At 45.8% G+C, this 20,129-nt stretch overlaps 1 long non-coding RNA gene across 1 annotated transcript; it reads left to right on the forward strand.

Moving 5' to 3' along the window:
• Positions 1-3,026: 3,026 nt before the first annotated feature.
• Positions 3,027-19,874, forward strand: LOC113593752 (uncharacterized). Its single transcript, XR_008299212.1, has 3 exons — positions 3,027-3,350; positions 13,029-13,175; positions 15,993-19,874. It is a non-coding gene; the product is annotated as an uncharacterized LOC113593752 (long non-coding RNA).
• Positions 19,875-20,129: the final 255 nt, after the last annotated feature.

Genomic DNA, 20,129 nt, shown 5'->3' on the forward strand with positions numbered 1-20,129 from the left:
GAGATCATAGATGAGCAGCCCTACAAACACACCCTGTTTTGGTTGAAATGGGTTCAATGGCAGATGAACTGGCACAAGGTTTTTTTGTTTGTTTTTGTTTTTGTTTTAAGTTTTGAATTTGGTTGCTCCATAATGGAAAAATCTGAACATTTCACATAGGAAAACAAATCCATATTTTCTCAGTTCTCTTGAAAATTCAAAAGATTCGGCAGCACTCAGCCCACATTCCTAACTGGAGATAAGCAATCATGGCCCCAGGTTACCTCAGTCTCCACTGCTCCCTGTGGCTTCTCTGGTTTAGAAGCTGAGTGTTCGTGACCATTTATTAGGCTCATGACACTGTTTTCTTAAACCTGAGTTAAGAGGAAAGCAAAACAGACCTCTGCCTCTATTTTTCTTAAGCTGGGTCCACTTCACGTATTTCTGTTACCTGCCTGGCTGCTGCAGGAATTTGACTTGAGACCCCTTATCTAACTCAACCATGAATCCTAAGTGGAGGAAGCTAGGACCCCAAACGGTTACGAAACTTGCGCAGGATTATACGGGGCTGACTTGAACTCAGGTTTCCTAAATCAATGCTTTTTCCGCCGCGCTGTCTTCTCAACTGAATAAAGAACCAAGAAACGTTCATGTCACCAGAAACTATGGATTCCTGCAAATCTACCAGAATTGCCTAAATTTTTCAAGGTCATCTCTGTATACCTGCCAAATGCTAAGACACATCCAAGCAATGCTTGATGTAGTGAAGGAGCAAACAAATGAATGAATCAGTTTTAACCTGGGGGCTGGGGAAAGGTTTAACCTGGGGAAAAGTAGGATTCATTTATTTGTTTTAGTGTTTATTTATTTTTGAAAGAGAGAGAGAGAGAGAGAGAGAGAGAGTGTGAGGGGGGGAGGGGCAGCGAAGGGGGGTGAGACACAGAATCTGAAGCAGGCTCCAGGCTCTGGGCTGTCAGCACACAGCCCGATGCCGGCCTCGAAATCATGAACTGTGAGATCATGACGTAAGCCAAAGTTGGACACTCAACCGACTGAGCCACCCAGGTGCCCCGTAAGTAGGATTCACAACTTTCACAACTACCGAGGGTGTAATTTTAATTCTGATGCCTCATTTTTGTTTTCTTTTTCTTTTTTTTAAAAGGAGATAGAAGTTTATTGAATAATACTACGAGGGAAGTTCAAAGGAGAGCTGCCTGCCATGAGGCACTGGTAAGGGACCAAGTCATAGGCTGGAGTGAGAAAGTATAGGGACATATGGAATTTTCTGTTGTTTTATAACTGTGCCTGGGTTGCTAGGGACATTGCTTGGTTATGGTCTGTTTGTGTTCAACCTGGTGATCATGGTGGGCCCTTTCACCTCATTCCGGTTTCCATTGCTCAAGCCTGTTGCCTAAAAGCAGCCTCTACATTGCTCCTGATAGATCGACAGTAACAAATCTTTGACAATTGGGCACAGGCCTCGTGTTCAGTAGCTGCTTCATGCTGTGTGCAGTGGGTGGTTCAGGGGGGTGCGGTGTCCTTACCTAAACTTGCTAGTCTCAGGGGTTCTGTGCCGTTACAGACCAGAGCATGGTATTATATTAATGTGCTGGTAGGCCATTTGAGTGTGAAATTCCCTGGTAGCCAGGTCCATGGGATTTAGGGGGAGGGAACTCCCCAATGGGGTAGGCTGGAATCCTTGTTGAAACATCATTTGTACATGAAATTGTTAGATTCACTCAGACCCATGGGAACGTATTTTGCCTGTAGATCAAGGTGCCGGCTGGAGGCTTACAAGGGACAGAACAGGAGAGGAGAGGAAAGGAAAGGGGTTCTTTGCCCTCATAGGCTTGGGCAGTCAGACCTCTTTGCTGTCAGACCTTCAGACCACATCAGAAAGCTGCCCTGGCCAGAGACCTTCAGTTGTCTAAGTAATACTAGGGTTAAGGGCGAGAAAGGAGAGGGAGAGAAGGATCCCTCCAAAGGGTGAGAAGGGAAATCCCTCCCCCTTTCAGGCAAGGGTGATCTGGCTGGTTCCCCCTGGGCCTTCGAATTCTCCCCCAGGAATACCCTCAGCCAGAGGTCCTCAGTTCCCCAAGGAGAACCACTGAGGGAAAGCCCTGAGAAATTCCTGGCGAATCCGGGGGAGTCCCTGGCTGGCAGAGGTTCCCCATGAGGGCCACCAAATGTGGGGCGACCGGATCGGGTGGAGGCCAGCGGGACAGGCTGTGAAAGGATTCACCCGAGGCAGAACAAAGGAGGTAGAAGTTTATTGGATGCACTGCAAGGGAGCAGCGGGCAGGACAGCAAAGGAAAAACTGTGTGCCCGCTCATTTTTATTTTCAATACAACCAGTTCCACTGTATGAAACACACAGCTCGAGCCCACCACGTGAGGTTGGTGCACCGCAAACTGAGTAGGGATTAGCCACCCGTCTTCTGCAGGACACAAATGAGTTTCATTATCTTCATCTGCTCATTTGATTTTAAACTCTGCAGGCTCCTTTAAATTCCCCACAGCTTGAGTTTCAAGGCTTCAAAACTCATGATTTGTGCTGATTCCAAGAGATAAGAAGCAGGTGACCTGAGCCGCTGGTGCTGGGAAGTGCCGCAGAGGTTGCGTTCCTTCTGGCCACTGACGCTAACCAGGCTGGACGTGAGCCCTGACTCTGTTCTGCAAATCCATTCCTCTCCATCTCCAGCTGAGTATTGCCTCTCTGTGGGAAATTATTCTCCATTCTGACAGTAGCAATGTTGTGCCCTAGAGTAATAAATGAGAGCCACTTGACCTTTTTAGGAAAGTCATTATCATTATGATAGCATAATTTTGAAAAGCATTTCCCCTTTAATATTTATATCATCCCAACCCTGAGGACATAAACTGCCACTTCTAGTGGCCCCTGTATCTGTTTTTTTCTATTTTAGCAACAGGTGACCTGTTTTCAGCTAGATACATAGCCATAGAGTAAATACCACGTTTCCCAACCAACTACCCTTGTAGACAGAAAGAGCCATGTGTCTAAGTTCTAGCCAGGGGCACCTAAGTAGAAGTATCATGTATAATGTCTAGAAAGATCAGGCTGCCTAGAGTGTGGGCATGATGGCTGGATATCAAACAGCCATTTCAGACCATGAGGCAGAAGCCACATGGAAGATGGCAGAGCAAGAGGATAGAAGGAGCTTGACTTCCTAATGATGATGGAATTTCCTGTGATTTTTCAGCTGAGTCTAGTGCTAATTAAAGCAACTAAAAGTTTGTCGAGAAGACTGAAAACCATTTTGCTAAGTAGGAGTTAATTATATTTAATTAAAAATAGGTGCTTGAAGTTACTTTTCACCATGTCCATCGAGACACTCACTTCTGCATTATGGGTAAGTGAAAATGGTGTTTCCCTTCTTTCTACATAAAAATAAATGAATGCTTAAAGACTTTTGTAGCAATTTTTATGTTTTATTATTTTTGAGGTATCATTGACATATAACATATGAGTTTCAGGCGTACAACATAATGATTTGTTATTTGTATGTAGTACAAAATGATCACCATAGTAATTCTGGCTACCATCTGTCACCACACATAACAAAACTTTTTTCTTGTGATGAGAACTTTCAAGATTTACTCTCTCGGTGACTTTCAAATATGCACTACAGTATCATTAACTGTAATCGCCATGCTGTATATTACATCCTCATGACTTACTATTTTACAACTGGAAGTTTGTACCTTTTGACCTTCTTTATCCATTCCCCCCCCCCCCTCAACTCCCCATTCTGGCAACCACCAATCTGTGTTCTATATCCATGAGCTCACAGGGTGTTTTCGTTTTTGTTTCTGATTTGTTTTAGAATCTACCTATAAGGGAAATCACATAGCGTTTGTCTTTCTCTGACTTAGTTCACTTAGCATAATGCCCTCAAATCCATCTATGTTGTTACAAATGGCAAGGTTTCCTTTTTTATGACTGGATAATATTTCCAGTGTGTGTGTGTGTGTGTGCGTGCGTGTATGTGTGCGTGCACATGTCTGTGTGTACCACATTTTCTTATCCATTCATCCATCAGTGGATACACTTAGTTTGTTTCCATATCTTGGCTATTGTAAATAATGCTGTAGTGAACATGGAGGTGCAGGTATCTTTGGGGGAGAGTATTTTTGTTTTCTTTGGATAATACCCAGAAATGGAATTGCTGGATCATATGGTAGTTCTATTTTAAATTTTTGGAGGGCCCTTTACACTGTTTTCCACCATGGCGGCCCTAGTTTACATTCTCACCAACAGTGCACAAGAGTTCCCTTTTCTCCACATCCTTGCCAACACTTGGTGTATTGCTTGTCTTTCTGATAATTCTGACAAGTGTGAGGGGATTACTTTGTGGTTTGGACTTGCATTTCCCTGATGATTAATATTGAGGAACTTTTCATGTATCTGTTGATCATTTGTATACCTTAGCTGGAAAATATCTATTCAGATCCTTTGCCCATTTTTTAATTGGATTGTTTGGGGGTTCTTTACTGTTGAGTTGTAGGAGTTCTTTATGTTCTTTATATATTTTTGATATTAACCCTTTTCCCAGATATGTGATTTGCAAATATTTTCCCAGTTTTCCCTGTTATAAGCTCCAGGGGTACCTTATAGTTTTTTCATACTATTTCTCATGTTTAGAATTATTTGCTTAGTATCTGTCTTTGCTGTTGACAAAAGCAGTGAAAGCAGGCATTTCTGTCTTGTCACTGACGCTTCCTCAATATCTGGTCTAGCTCCTAACACTTAATGGAACTTAATAAATATTCATGGAATGAACGAGCTTTTGTTATCACGCTATCTGGACAGAATGTTTTTCACTTAAGAAAAATGTATGAACCCCCACACTCTCAATGTTGAGCAGAATCAAAATAAAATGTTTTAGAGTTGCATTAGCAATTGAGAAAGATTGGTCTTCTATCTGGACCGGTGGGAAGATTTCCAGGTACATCCTTGAAAAGGGACTCAGGACAGAAAATGACCGGCAGTCAGGCAGAGAGGAGGCCGGGCTCTGTGGTCAGTCAAGTCACAAACAAGTAAGGAGCAGAGGTAGTGTTCCTGCGCGTGCACTCCCTCCACCCTCTGACCCCCTGCCTCACCCCGGCCTTGCCTCAGGGTTGCCGCTGCAGGGCCACACTGGAACATCAAACAGGGGATTTTGTTTGCTGACTTGGCTTCATAACAGGGCCTCTCCCTGACCTTTTCCTTGCGTGTAATAAAGGGGAAGGACGCATTTAAAGTGGAATTGCACAAGTTTCCCGTATGTATTATTACGCTTTCAAAGGAACACCTCAGCTGAGCACCGCTGCCTGGAATAGATTGAGGGCATCTGCCCCAGCCGCACCCTTGGCACTTTTGCCCCAGTGCCTCAGCCTTTCCTATGGGAGTGAGAGCTGGCCCAGCCCAGCCCCCGGGAGCCCCTGCCACAGCAAGAGATGTGCTGGTACTGGACTCTGTGTTGCCAGGTGCCTGGAAGGATCCAGAGACCCCTCAGGTTTGACAGCCAGTGGTGAGCTGTTTTTAGGATGTGTAGAGAATGAAGGAAGAAGGACCCAGCCACACAGCTGGGCTTCGTGGCCCCCCAGGACACCATTCAGGATAGTAGAGCCCCTCAAGTATCTCAACACCCATTTCCAGAGTCGTTCTCTGGAATTATCAGATGGGAGTTTCTCCGCTGTTATGTTGACTTAGCTTTTCTCTATCTCCACTTGCACCACCTCTGTCCCTGCTGACTAATGGTCTGTACCACCCTTTTCTCTTCATCAGGCTTCTGCTGCCTTTACCCTGTGGCCCCTCTTTAGCACCATCCTACTATCACTTTCCCTGTCCAGACCTCACAGACTCCCCAGTGGTGGGGTCTGATGCCTTCAGCCTGTCGCCGTGACCAAGTTCTCACGTCAGACCTCAGCCATTGGCCAGCCATTGGGAAGTTGCCGTCAGGTTAGAGGCCAGTTCCCAACCCATTGTCACTGAAGCCACACATGCAGAGTGACATGGTAGAAACCATTCACCCACTGGACATGGGCACCTTGCATATGACAGGGCTCCGTGCTGGCACGGAGAACACAGCAGTGAAACAAAACAACACAAGCTTCAGGCTTCGTGAACGGTGCTTTCAATTGGAGGTTAGGAGGACTGACAAGAGACGAACTAGAAAGGGAATCATAGGATAGACATGGGTTGATGTGACGGACAGAAACAGAGCAGAAGTGCATAGGGAGTGCTGGAACAATATCGGAGTGGCTGTCCATTTCAAACAAGGCGCCAGAGCAGGTCCATAAGAGAGAGTGAGGTGTGTGTCATTAAGGACACAGAGAAGGTGAGAAGGCCACGAAGGCAGTCTCGCAGGGCTCTCGCGTGGTAAGAATGATGAGGTTGCTGGAGACACGGTCATGTCACTTGGTATTGGCTTTGTCCGCACTGAGAATCACAGGGAGTCCTGCCCTCTGCGTCTCGGAGAGGAGAGGAAGATGCCTCCATAAGGTACGTAGTGCAGCATCTGATGCTCCAAAAAGTCCAAGAAGGACCGGACCCTGAAGGGCATTTACAGAGGGAACCAGAGGACAGGCACCGCATTCTGTCTGCGCCTGTCCCTGCTGTCCCAGAGCCTTTCCACAGGAGCAAGGATGCCATGGACTTCCAAGTCGGAACTATCTGGTTCCGTGGGCCTTAACCTGAAGGGGTGCGGGAATCACCCGGAGGCCTTGTTCAGTTCAGATTGCGGGGCCCATCCCCAGCAGTTCTGAGTCAGTAGGGCTGAGTGGGCTCCAATGACAGATGTTTCTAACTCTTTCCCAGCTGCTGCTGCTGCTGCTGGTCCAGGTATGACTCTTGGAGAAGCACTGCTCTTATTTACACTCTCATCCCTCCCAGTCCCTCAGAGTCTGCCCTCACCTTTCTTCCTGTCTGAGATGGCTGGCTTCCTCTTCTGTGTCTCCCTCAAATCCAGCTTGGAGCCACTTCCTCCAGGAAACTCTCCAAGGAAAAATCCTGCTTGCCTTCCTCTGCCTGTTTCCATGCCGTGTCATATCTGTACTCATCTATCTGCTTTCTGGATTGTAAGGGCTTGAAGGCATTTCCTCCAGTTCCTAGTATCTAGTAAATGTTAAGTGAAACTGTCTGAGACCCCTGGTTTTCCCCCTTGGCATCTGCGAAAGGAAGGCCGTGCTGGGAATGAGTTCCAGCTTGCTGCTCCCTGGGCTTCCCTCACCATCAAGACCCCATCTCCTCTGAGCTCCCGAGCTCCCCTGAACTCCCTAGTTCCAGCAGATCCAGACGCGCTGTTGTAACATCTAGCCACCCTGGAAGTTGAAGTTCTTTCTCTCACAAAACAATATGCAGTTAGAAGTTGTAAGAGGGCTCTTTGACTAAGAGACTCCAATAAGCAAAATCAAGTACCGGAATGGCCAAGTGTGCGTGGGGAAGCTGGAGAGTCAGGAGATTGAGTGATTCCACCCTGCCTCTGCACAAGCTGAGTGGCCGTGGGCCAGCCACTGGCCCCTTCATGTGTCAAATGAGGGAACTGGACTAGATGATTTCTAAGGTCCTTCTCAGCTCTCAAATTCCAAGATTAGAGAACTGAGTTCATGTAGATGCTAAGCAAAGATACCCAGACTTCCAGCATGAGAGTGCCAGCTCTGGAGGAAAATCTGTTTTTCCTGTAAGCTCTTTCCTAGTTTTCGCTCTGCCTGTGGAGTTATAGGCAACTCCCTAAAGATTCCAGGGGAGCTGTGGATGGAAATGCAGCTGCGGAAGGAAAAGGCGGGACTAAATTGTAACACAGAGAAAGGTGCATAGACACCTTACAGGATAACTACAAGAATTAAGAGAAAATGATATAATTATACAGCAAGCACCTAGCACAGAGGCTAGCCCAGCACGTATGTTCAGCAAGTGTTAGTTCTTCAGTCCACGTCTGCTGCCAGGCTGGCCCTTAAAGGAGGAAAGCATTGTGTACTCTGAACCCCAGAGTCCTTCTTATCAGTTTCTGGTCACTCCCGCTGGCCTTGCTTGGTCACTTATTCATTCAACCTGTGTTTATTGAGCTTCCACCGAGTGCCAGATAGGGTGTGAAGGATCAGCACAGGTAGTTACAACACCATCCCTATTCTCGAGGAGCAGGCGCTGTGCTTTAGTTAGGGATACGGACAAGTCAGCAACTATGATGTGATGGGACACGTCTACTAGGAATAAGCTTTGGGTCTAAGAAGGTAAGAGAGATCAGAGGAGAATTCCTGGGCAGGTGACATCCAAATTGATTCTGGAAAGGTGAGAGACGATTGACTAGACTAGGTGGTGGCAGGGTAGAGGATTCTGGGGAGAGGGAGAAATGAGTTTGGACAGGTGAACAGGATCACATCACCAAAGGTCTGTGTCCTACAATACAGAGCTGAGTCTTTAACTTAGGCATAATACACTGCCGGATTTCAAGCAAAAAAATAACTAATTAACTTAATTGAATAAATTGACAGTTCTGATTTTAGCCCCCATGTTTCTTCCTCAGCAGAAGGTCCAGCCACTTCTTTCTTTTGCCTGTGTCATTTGCTCTAGGCCAGCAATCCTCTCTGCCACTGTTGCACTCTGTGTCCAGCCCCAGACCCATGTGGGTCCACCCAGGTCAAGGACCGAAGGAATCCCAGAAGCTTCAGGCCCCTCTGCTCCATCATGGGCCTTCAGGAACCAGGGGGAAGCAGAAAGTAGAAGAATGTTCCAATGGGTTAGGAGAGTTTTCCTCATTTAATATTTAGATTTTAAATTGAGTAACTTTTCAAGTTTTTACTTGTGAAGAGCTTGTCTTCAGATTCAAGGGCAGCCAGTAGAAACCTGGATCTTCAGTGAGCAATGAAATCTAAAGAGTCTGACCTCTCCACTCCCTCAGAAGTGGGGTCACCAGATAATGTCATTCCTGGCTGAGAAACCCCTGTGGCTTCCCATCTCGCTTGGAAGGAAGTCCAAAGTCCTGCACAGGCTGCCCTGCCTCCAAAATCAGTCTCCTCTGGGTCTTGCCATCTCCAACCACACCTGCCTATGGCTGGTGTGTTCTCCGTGGCTGCTGCCTGAGATGCTGTCCCTTCTTGGCAGTCTCTTTTTTGTTTGAGGTCTCATACCTCTATTTCACCTACTCAGAGACTGTCTCTGGCCACCTGGTCTAGAGCAGCCTGGAAGAAGGGCCCTGAGATCGGGGCACAGGTCTGTCCTTGTCCCCTTACCTCGCTTCCTATGTTTCCCCCCAAGACCCTTCTATGAGTCACCGCTCAGGTCCCCAACACTCCTTCATCTCCCTCCACAACTTGGTTGCATTCCTCTGAAGTCTGCATGTGCCAAATGTTCTCCCAATGTTTGCTTTTCCCTCCTGCCTCTTCCTCAAGAAAAATAATCTTTCTCTGTGTCCTATCTCTCCAGGATCCAGAGTAAGGGGTAAGAAATGGGACTCTGGAGACATAAACACATGCAGCAAATCCTGAAGGACTGTGGTGAGCCAGGTACTGTCCTGGGCCCTGGTTTACTCCGGGGTTTGAATCCTAGCTTTTCAACTTACTCCCGGGGTGTCATGGTCCTAACCTCTTGGACCCTTAGGCTTCTCATCTTTAAAATGGGACTAGTAGGGGGCGCCTGGGTGGCTCAGTCGGTAAGCATCCTACTTCACAGGTCATGATCTCACAGTTCGTGAGTTTGAACCTCGCATCGGGCTCTGTGCTGAAAGCTCAGAGCCTGGAGACTGCTTCAGATTCTGTGTCTCCCTCTCTCTCTGCTCCTCCCCCACTCACTATGTCTCTCTCTCAAAAATAGATAAACATTAAAAAAAATTTTTAAATGGGGCTAGTAAAGTCTACTGTGATGGTTAATTTTATGTGTGAACTTGGCTGGGCTGCAGTGCCCAGATATTTGGTCAAATATTATTCTGAATGTTTCTGTGAGTGTGTTTTGGGATGAGATTAACATTTAAATTGGTGGACTTGAGTAAAGCAGATTGACCTCTGTAATGTGGGTGGGCCTCGTCCAGTCAGTTGAAGGTAGACAAAAAGACTGACCTCCCCTGTGCAAGAAGGAATTCTGCCAGCAGACAGCCTGCAACATCAGCTCTTTCCCAGGTCTCCAGGCTGCCGGCCCACCCTGAAGAGTTTGGACTTGCCAGGCTTAATTACATGAGCAAATTCCTTAAAATCAGTCTCTCTATGTATAGATGCATCCTACTGGTTTTGTTTCTCTGGAGAACCCCAAACTCATACATCTACCTTGCAGGATTTTGTCACATTCATCAGCCCTAATATTTGCTCCCACTTACTGAGTGCTTACCGCGTGCCACCCGCCTTGCTAAGGGTTGACCTTACGTGATCTCGTGTAATCCTCACCACAGCCTTACGAGCTGCCATCATTATTATCCTGTGTACAGCAAGGAAATGGACAGTCAGATGGCAATCCGACAGTCAATAAAGGCTGGCGTGAGGGGGGCTTGAGAGGGGAGCTCATAGAGGAGAGAGAGATGTGTGTGACCAATTACCTGGACTTTCTACAGCCAATTTCGAACCTGTCCACTTAAACATCTTTTCACTGATAAGCTCATACACCGAAACAAGCCGCCCACATGGCCTGCTTCCAGTGAAGCAGAAGGCAAGAGAGATGTAGCTCGCAGGGTGCTGTGGCTCACGGAGCGGCTGCCAGAGAAAGGCTGCCCAGCCGTCACCACAGGGTTTACCCTGTCTGCCCTGACTTTGCTGTCGCTTCACTTGGCCTGCTCTGGGAAGCAAAAGCCCCCCACTGAGAGGCTGTAAGTCCTTCTGGAATGGTTCTCCCGGTTGGCCATGCTAGATGTTTCCCCAGAAAATTCCCTTTATCCATGAACAAACTTTTTTTTTATTTTTTAATTGGAAAGGGAAGGACAAATGAAGGGTTTTCAAAAAAATGAGAAAAGTCTTTCGAGGCAGACAAATGTGCATTTTTCTTCCACGCGAATTAGAATGGATTCTACAAAAGCATGTTCCATTTACCATACTCCTTTTAGCATTTTGTTAGGAGCTTTGCCTGCCCGTGTTTTCTTTTTTCACGTTCCCATAATGCTGTGAAATGGATATTGCTTGACAGATGATGGCATAGTGGCTCGAGGGACACAGGGACTCGCCCACATTCCCATAGTCACACAGTTACTCCAGCTTTGCTCTGGTGAAGGAGCCTCACCACGAATGATCACCTGGCAGCTATGGGGAGACCCGGTGATTCTGATAATCCTTGGCTTCTGCTGGGAAGAATGCCTAAGGGGAATGCCTGAAAATAGTGGGATCTGTTTGCTTTCTTTTTTTTTTTTAAATTTTTTAAGTTTATTTATTTTGAGAGAGAAAGCGCATGAGACGTGTAAGGGCAGAGAGAGGAGGGAGAGAGAGAATCCCAAGCAGGCTCCACACTGTCAGCACAGAGCCCAACGCGGGGCTCGAACTCACCAACCGTGAGATCATGATGACCTGAGCCAAAATCACGAGTCAGACGCTCAACTGACTGAGCCACCCAGCACACGCACTTACTCTAGGTATCAACGTATTCTAAATGCTAGACATAAGACATAGTTCTTGTCTGGCCAAACACTGGGTTGACATTGTGCAGATGGTAAAACATCATAAATGCCAAATTCAGCAAACGTTTCCCTGATGGATCTTTCTCTTTGTCCTAAAAACTGAGAACACTGGTGTTTGCTAAGAAGTGTCCTTATTACTACAGTGTTCTTTCTGTTTGGCTGACGTTTGTTTTCTTATTCTTGTTAATCCTTTCCGAAATCCATACCTTCTCAAACCAGTTAGACCATGAATTCCTTGAAACCAGAGGTTACGCACGCACTTACAAGCAGCTCGATCAATATGCTCTGACTTCCTACAAATCATTTATGACACCCAGTAATTTCCCTATAGAATCAAAATCGTGTACTTTAGCAAGCCATCAGTTTTATTTTTAAGCAGTAAAGTTCATGCTCTCACTTTTCCTATCATGTTTTTTCTCCTGGATCTAAATCACACTGTGAATCCATGTGTGTACCCTGATAATGTATGATATAACTCGCAGTGCAGCTCTTTAAGCCTCCTTTTCCTGCAAACCTAGGGAAATCAGAAATGTTTGCCAGGGACACATTAGCTTTAAGAACTTGTTTCCGAACTGTATTTGCATACTCATGCCCCCTCGGTCTCTGCGTCTCTCTCTCCTCTCTCCTGGCCTCTCTTGCATTCCCACAGATCGCAGTGTGATTTTTGCCAAATTCATACAGTAACTTCTGGGCTGTGAGCAAAGGCTAGGGGACTATGAGAAAGGCCACTGCTCCCTGCCTATTGTTCCTTGGCGTTCCCAGGCCCCAGCCATGTTCTTGTTTAAACACAAGACTTGTTAAATAGTTCCTAAAACTAGGTGTTTGGAGAAGGAGAAGGAAAAGTCATAGGAACTAAACCAGCTGCCAGTCTGGTGACCCTAGTACAGAACCTACACAGGGCCAGGCATGAAGGAGGGGACAAGGCAGGGGTGCAATGTAAGTGCAAATGCCCCTTTATTCTCTGGGCTGTGGGAACCCATGCCCGTCCTTCCTCACCTGGGCAGCCCTCCAGCCTTGTTTGACCTTGGAGCTGTACCTGCAGGGCAAAAGAGAAGCCATGTGTTTCCCTAAGCAGTTCTTGGTGGTCTGCCAGGAGGCCCGGCGCTCTGCTGGCATCGCTGGCGATTCGGACAGGCTCCTCACTGCTTGCTTTCTGGTTAAGGCTGGCCTGGCCCCAGAAGGAGGCCCTGAGAGAAGTTCCTTGGAGGGGACCTCTGGAGGCAGGTGTGGGTGGGGGGCCCTTCTCTTGTTTGCTGAGACGGCACTGGCGAGGCGTGTAACCACCCCACCATCCAATCGCGTTTCTCAAATCTTGAGTGGGTCACACTCTCAAGAAAGGATGGCTCCGCCCCCCCTTGCCCCCCAAGGCTGGCACAACAGACAGATCTCCTGCCCGAATATCTCTCTCCACCTAGCCTGGCACCTGGTCTAAACTTCACACCACCATGTTCTTTCCGGCAGCTCCAGAAAACCCTGTGAGGATGAACAAGTGTCACTTGAGAGTGTACGATGCAAGCAGTGCACGGATTGGCCGCTAAGACTGTCCAGTGTGCGGATGCCTCCCAGAAGATAGCAGGGCTTTGAGAAGCAGGAAGGAACTCAGCAGGGGTAAGTCTGAATGCACAGGCGAGTCAGAAAAATCCGCAGCACCGGCTTCTCAATAGACATGGGTGCCAGTAAAATAGGGGAGGAAAAGGTTGTGAGGCAGGACCAAGCTGGCCCTTAGCCCAGAGGAGTAGCAGGGCCTGAGGGCTCTGGCTGAAGAAGGGTCCATGCCCCATTTGCAGGGGAAGTCATTGACCACTCCCAGCCCTTGCTGCGGGCCTGAGAATGGGGGCCCCACTGGCCAGGTTTTGGTGTTTTTGTTTTTTAGGAGAAGGGAGAAACCACAACCAGCTTGTTTTTACATATTGGCAACTAATTTAGTATTTAAAAACACTGCATAGTCCCGCCCAGTATACACTAATTAAAACATTTGTGTGCCTCGTTTGGCTTCTAGGAAACAGTGAAGGAGGAGACCACCCAGGGTCATACTGCCTCTAGGGGCAGCCGAGACCCTGTTCCTTCCAGCTCTAATGCAGAACATAAAATGATGTAACAGGCAGGAGGCCCTTAACAATCGATCAGACCCATTTAAGCCAAGAGCCAAGTGTAATTCTGTCCACCTCTTTACCTCAGATCCATATCTTGACCCTGGGAAAAAAATAGTTCAATCCATTCTTTTTCTTTTTCTTCCTCTTCCAAGCTCAAAAAAAAAAAAAAAAAAAAAAAGCAAAAAGCTAACATGTAAAGCTTCACCAGGATTATCTCTTTGGCGAGGTGGCACTTACTTCTACAGGAGACCTTTGTCTCCTAGTCATTAGTCAGCAGTGTTCAGGTGAATCCTCAAGCCAGCAACATTTAGAACTTGGACAAAAAGCCGTGAAGCCCTGAATGACCTTGGGCAAGGTTCTTGGTCTATCTAATTCCCTTCTTTTGCTCACTAAGAAAACCTGTTGTTATGGGGGAAAACACAAAACCAAGAATAACTAATCATCTTCCAGACACGTGTGCCTCAGTTTGTTCCTCCATAAAACTAGTGGAACAGGTCCAAGGCCTTTGGAGGCCAAGGGTCTCTAATAGCCCTCTACCTAGAACACTTCCCCCTGTGAACTCAGGAATGCCCTCCAGCAAGAGTGTGAAATGCGTGACGTTTCAGTTCTTTGAGCTTCTTCCCACTCCCCCTACCTCTGGTTACCTGGTGCCCTGGCTGAAGTCTGGATGCCCCAGGGACACTTAAATGAATAAAAAGCCTGGTTGTTTTACCTAGTGATGTAGCAAGATCTACAAATACAAACACCAAAAGATCGAGACTACAATGTGCATATGAATATCCCTTGGACCCAAAAGCACATGAGGAACTTGTGCTCCCTGTTTTAAAGGTTCAGAATGCCCTCATCACTCATTTTAGAAATCACATTCAGGACTTTCATGCTGAATGCCATTAAGTGGGTAGTGTTTGGAACTATCTGCTCATCCTAACTTGGAAGCAAGTTTATTTACTCAGCATAAAAGGAAGTATTTGAACTCACAGAGTGTGATTCTCTGCAACTTTTAAAAGTAGCAAGACTGGACAGGCAACTTTTAGGACAGTAAGACATATTTCTCTGTTCTGAATACCACCTTGCTACCTTAACTAGGCAATTGTAGCTGGGTAGACGTTCAATGTGAAAAAGGACATGAGTTTTAGTAAATACAGGTAATATACTTAGATGATACTAATGGGCTCTGTTTTCTAGGATTCCATTCTATTGCCTTCTTCATTCAGTTAGTTTTGAACCATTCTCTTATGAAACTAAACGTTTGAACCATTCTTTTGTGAAACTAAACGTGTGAACAACATTTTTGAGACTATCACATTATCACCTAGGTGAATAGAATGACCTTCCCATCCCACCATTAATACTTGCCGAAGACGTTATTAGGACCCAGCTGGTCTTTTCAAATGACAGATTTGCGTAAAAATTAGGCTAGGAGCAAAATGGACCTGAAGCTGCCTTAGTGCATGGCATATGGTTATATTCCCTTCTCCCCTCCTCCACGTATAGCTCAGTATCCCTCATATAGGAGACATCAGAAAAATTATGGAATATGCAGAAGAACTGAACCTGAGAAAAGGCCAGCAACTGCTGAAGTAGATGGTGTGTGAGAATGAGAAGGGAACAGGAGGCAGGCTGAGCCCCAGCTGTCCCAGCTCTGGGCAGAGGGCACCTCACCAGGCTTCAGTGGTGCTGGAGATCCTCTCTCAAATACTTTCTCCAGGGCACAGTTTCACCCTGGTCCCAGCTCAGCTCTCCCGCCTCTGTGCTAAGAAGCCAACCAGTTCTCCTCAGGCCCCTCCTGGCTTCTTTCTCTCCTCCACGTGATCATTTTGCTCACCTCCTCTGGATTCTCGCCTAACGCTTACAGCCTTGCTTAATCATTTAGTAGCTGCCAGTAAGGAAGGACACGGCACAGGGAATTTCATTGAAGCTGTGTTCTTCTAAGCCATTGAGTGGAAACAAGCATCACACTCTGCCCCAGACAGTGTTTTGTTGATGCTACACTTGGTTCAAAGCCTCCCATGACTTCCTAGGATGTTTCTTTTTCTATTCTTAGGCATAACTCGCCATTCTTCTACCTTTATGCAGCTTGTGTTTCCCCTGGCCCTTCCCTTTTGCCCTGGCCTCTAGACCAGGAGTGGAGTGATTAGAATGTGCTCGTGTAACTTTTACCCCTCACTGTGGTTCCTGGAGCTGGAGCCTCTCCAGTACGACTCCCTGCTTCTGCAGGGTTTTTCTCTTGCTGGAGTCCTCCTCGCCCTGTGGTCTTATCCCCAATGGGCAGCTCCTGGGAAAGACAAGTCCATCATCTCATCTGCTTTGTTTTTCTTCCTCTTTCTGGAAGTTGAACGGCGTGGCTGACTGGAATGGACAACCTTGTACTGAAAGCACCTAAGTGAAGGGGTGCCTGGGTGGCTCAGTCAGTTGAGCGTCTGACTTCGGCTCGGGTCATGATCTCACGGCTCGTGAGTTCAAGCCCGTGCCAGGCTCTGTGCTGACAGCTTGGAGCCTGGAGCCTGCTTTGGATTCTGTGTCACTCTCTCTCTCTGCCCCTAACCTACTTGCATTACATCTCTCTCGAAAGTAAATAAACATTAAAAAAAAAAAAAAAAAAGCACGTAAGGGACTCCAAGGTGTTTTTCCTTCTCAGAAATGTCATAGTTACCCCTCTTTCTGGATTTCATCCTATTGTTACATATAATTCTGCCATGCTGCTGCTCTGTTCTTTTCTAGGTGGGGGAGGTATTGCAATACAAGTACTTGTTACTCTACATGTAGGTCATCTGCCAAGGTTTAGCTCTCTGTTGCAACCAGATTCTGCTTGAAGGTTGGCCATTCACCTGATAGGTGGTGTTAACTGAATTTCTTCTGCATAACAGGGCTTGTTGGCATCAAAAGGGCAAGGGAGAAACAAGAAATTGACTTCAGAACCCCAGTTTGAGGGTGTACCAAGAAATTAATTTTGGAGAGAATTGAGATTGAAGTTAATCATTCCTTGGTTTGGTGAATATTTATTGGGTCCCTACTACATGCAAAACGCTGGGTTTACAAGCAATGAATAAAACTAGAAAGCAGTTAAACCACAATAACAGATGATTTGTTAACAGCTCTAAGACATGGAGACCCAAGAACCCTTTGAGGAAGAAATGAAAATTACCCAGAAATAGTAATTTTATATATTAGCTCCTACCTTTTCCTTAAAAAAACTGAAAGTCCTGAAATAGAACTCTTTTATCAAAGAAGCCTGATAGAAGCATCCTTAAAGAAGAAGCAATGCCTGCCTGGGGTAAGATTACAGAGGAGGAAGAATAGGGAAGTGTGACCTCTTTTCCTTGTGGCCCTTGGACACTAAGGGATTTTTTTTTAATTTTTTTTTTAACCTTTATTTATTTTTGAGACAGAGAGAGACAGAGCATGAATGGGGGAGGGTCAGAGAGAGAGGGAGACACAGACTCTGAAACAGGCTCCAGGCTCTGAGCGGTCAGCACAGAGCCCGACGCAGGGCTCGAACTCACGGACCGCGAGATCGTGACCTGAGCCGAAGTCGGCCGCTTAACCGACTGAGCCACCCAGGCGCCCCACTAAGGGATTTTTTTAAGGGACTGAGCAACTTAATCAAGGGAAATAAACACAAGTGGAATTCCAAAACCTGATTTTTGAAACCAAGAACTATAAAACTGACAAAGACCCTGACACAGACAAGATACCCAGTGTTAACTGAATTCTATTGAAAATTATATTATCACAGAGGCTCATTAGCTTAAATCGAGGAGCTGGAAAAAAAAATTAATGAGAAAATAAAGAATGAAAAAAATCATTTAAGATTTAAAAGAGCTATTTGTAAACTTGTTTACAAAGAAATTAGTGTAAAAACCAAAAATAAAATCAAAGTGAGCTCAGCTCTTCTGGCCCATGGAGAGTTTGGAATCCTAGGAACATCGCTGGTGACCTTGAAAAGGGGTTGCATGTGAATTGGGGACAGAATGTCAAAACTTTGATCAAAGGTTCCGTTGCTTATTGAAAAGGACTCCACCCAATAGAGGAATCTTCTCTATAGCATTTCCAGCTAAATGCTTTCTTTTTCAAAGAACATCTCATACAATTTCGATGGAGTATTATTTCAAACCTCAAGTTTATTCTAATTAACAGCTTTTCTGAGAAGATATAAACTCCATTTAGAAAAACTTGATTTACCACATTTTAAAGGACACTGAAAGTTGATAGTACAGTTTGCAAAAGACAAATTCCTGACTCTTTTCTATTTTGTTTAATTTTACCTCCTGGAATGTTCTCAGTTCTCTCAAGAGATTGTAGAATTCACTCTCAGAATGAAAACAATTTAAATTCATTTAAAAATAATTTAATAAACACAACTAGACAACACATAGCCCTTGGAGTGGAAAGAAGGACTGAAGTTTTTAACAAATCTAACAATAAACATTAAGGGCTTGAAATAACAGAACATTAAGCAGCTTTTTCTGGGGACTGTTGTGTCTCCCCGCCCCCACTCGACCTTGTGGCTGATCAGTGGGAGGTTTCTGCCTTAGCCTTCAACACAGTCCTTACTCTGCATATGTGGTTTGTGTTCATAGTACATTTTCACAGAAACATAGAACATGTGTCCTGTAAACTAACAGCCCTGACACTCCAACATGCTTAGAAATTTTAGAAAATGAAAAGAAGTTGCTATGGACTGAATGTGCTGCCCCACCCCCACACACCCAATTCTAATCCCACCCAGCTTGGTAGCATTTGGAGGTAGGGTTTGGGGGAGAAAATTAGAGGCTATCATGATAGGATTAATGCTCTTCTAAAAAGAGACGGGAACCTCCCCTCCCCCTCCACACATGCACCAAGAAAGAGCCATGTGAGGTCTCAAAGAGGACCATCTGCAAATCAGGAAGTGGGCTCTCATCAGAAACCAAATCTGGGGGTGCCTGGGTGGCTCACTGAGGTTAATCATCCAACTTTTGATTTCGGCTCAGGTCATGAGAACAAGCCCCTGTGTGGAGCCCCCATGTTGAGCCCCTGCTTTGGGTCAAGCCCCTCTCTTTCTTTCTCTCTCACTCTCTGCTGCTCCCCCACTTGTGCGTGCGTGTGTGTGTGTGTGTGTGTGTGTGTGTGTGTGTGTGTTGCCACCTTGATCTAGATTCCTCAGCCTCCAGAACAATGAGTAACAAGTGTCTGTTGTCTAAGCCACCCAATCTATGGTATTTTGTTATAGCAGCCACTGCTGATGGAGACAACAAGCCTTCACAAGTCAGCTAGTTTACTGACTTGGCTTACGACCTGTGGAGATCAAATGATAATCTTTATATGTGATAAGCATACTGTATCTGTTGATGTCACCCAAAGAGATCGCTACCATGATTTTCCAATCTTGATTGAGCCCCTACTCTATGCTAGACAATGATCAAATTTCAACTCCACGAAAGCTCTCAATATTTAGACTCCCAGAGTCTCTAAGAAGAAAACAGTAGCTTGGAATTCTACACATGGAAGATCAGCAGGTTTTCAACAGCTATAACTTTCCCATGTTGTCTGGACCTTCTTGCGGCTACTACTGTTTGGTAGTTAAGGGTGAAATCTGGGTACTCCAAGTGCTAATATTTTATTTCTTTTTAATTAAGAGGAAGTAGAAACATGAATAGCAACTAAGGTAGCATTTACTAAAGGCTCAAAGGAAGATATTACTAAAGATATTTGATACAGGAATTTGGAGGGGAAAATAAACTTAAGTGCAAGAAGGAGAAAGCCAACACAGGAATAGCCACTGGAACAGTCCAGGTAAGAGCTTGAACCTGACTGGCCATGGTGAGGATAAGAGAAAAGAAGAAAGAAGAGACATTAACTTGGAAGAGGGCTATTTATAAGGAACCACCTGTCTTAGTGAGGGAATGGATGCTGAGCAATCAAACCAGATTGGGGTTTTGAATCTAAGTGACTGAAAATGTTTGTATGGATAAAGTATGGCAAACACAGGAAAGGCACATTAGTAGAGGGGGAGGGGGTCAATGTGGAAGTGGTTGATTATGATCTTTTTATCTGTTGAGTTTGAGGTGGCCGTTGTATTTATAGTATGGCAAAGGGCAGGCCCTGGCGAGAGCTGCCTTCCTTGCATTGGTGTTCCTTGGTGCACTATTGGCTTTTACGCTGGGCCTCAGGCTGACCAGATCCAGATGTGAAGTTAACTCTTAGCAAGCTGAGTGACTGACCTTTAGTAGGTAGCTAGCTCTAAGCACAAAACACAACAGAGTAAGATGGAAAAGCTTTAAAATGAAGGGGATCTCACCAGAATGCTTAAGCTGTGCTTTGTGATAAAATGTGGCAACATCTACTTAGACAATAGACCAATCATATGGCCATCCTTCCATTCACTCATGAAGTGATCAGGTGTCCCTTGTTGAGTCTTAACGGGAGGACCAGGAGTCACTAACCAATCCCCAAATGGAGAAGCAGTCATCAGGGACTGGGTCTCTGC

Source organism: Acinonyx jubatus, chromosome A1 (genome assembly GCF_027475565.1).
Source record: "Acinonyx jubatus isolate Ajub_Pintada_27869175 chromosome A1, VMU_Ajub_asm_v1.0, whole genome shotgun sequence".
NCBI lineage: Eukaryota > Metazoa > Chordata > Mammalia > Carnivora > Felidae > Acinonyx > Acinonyx jubatus.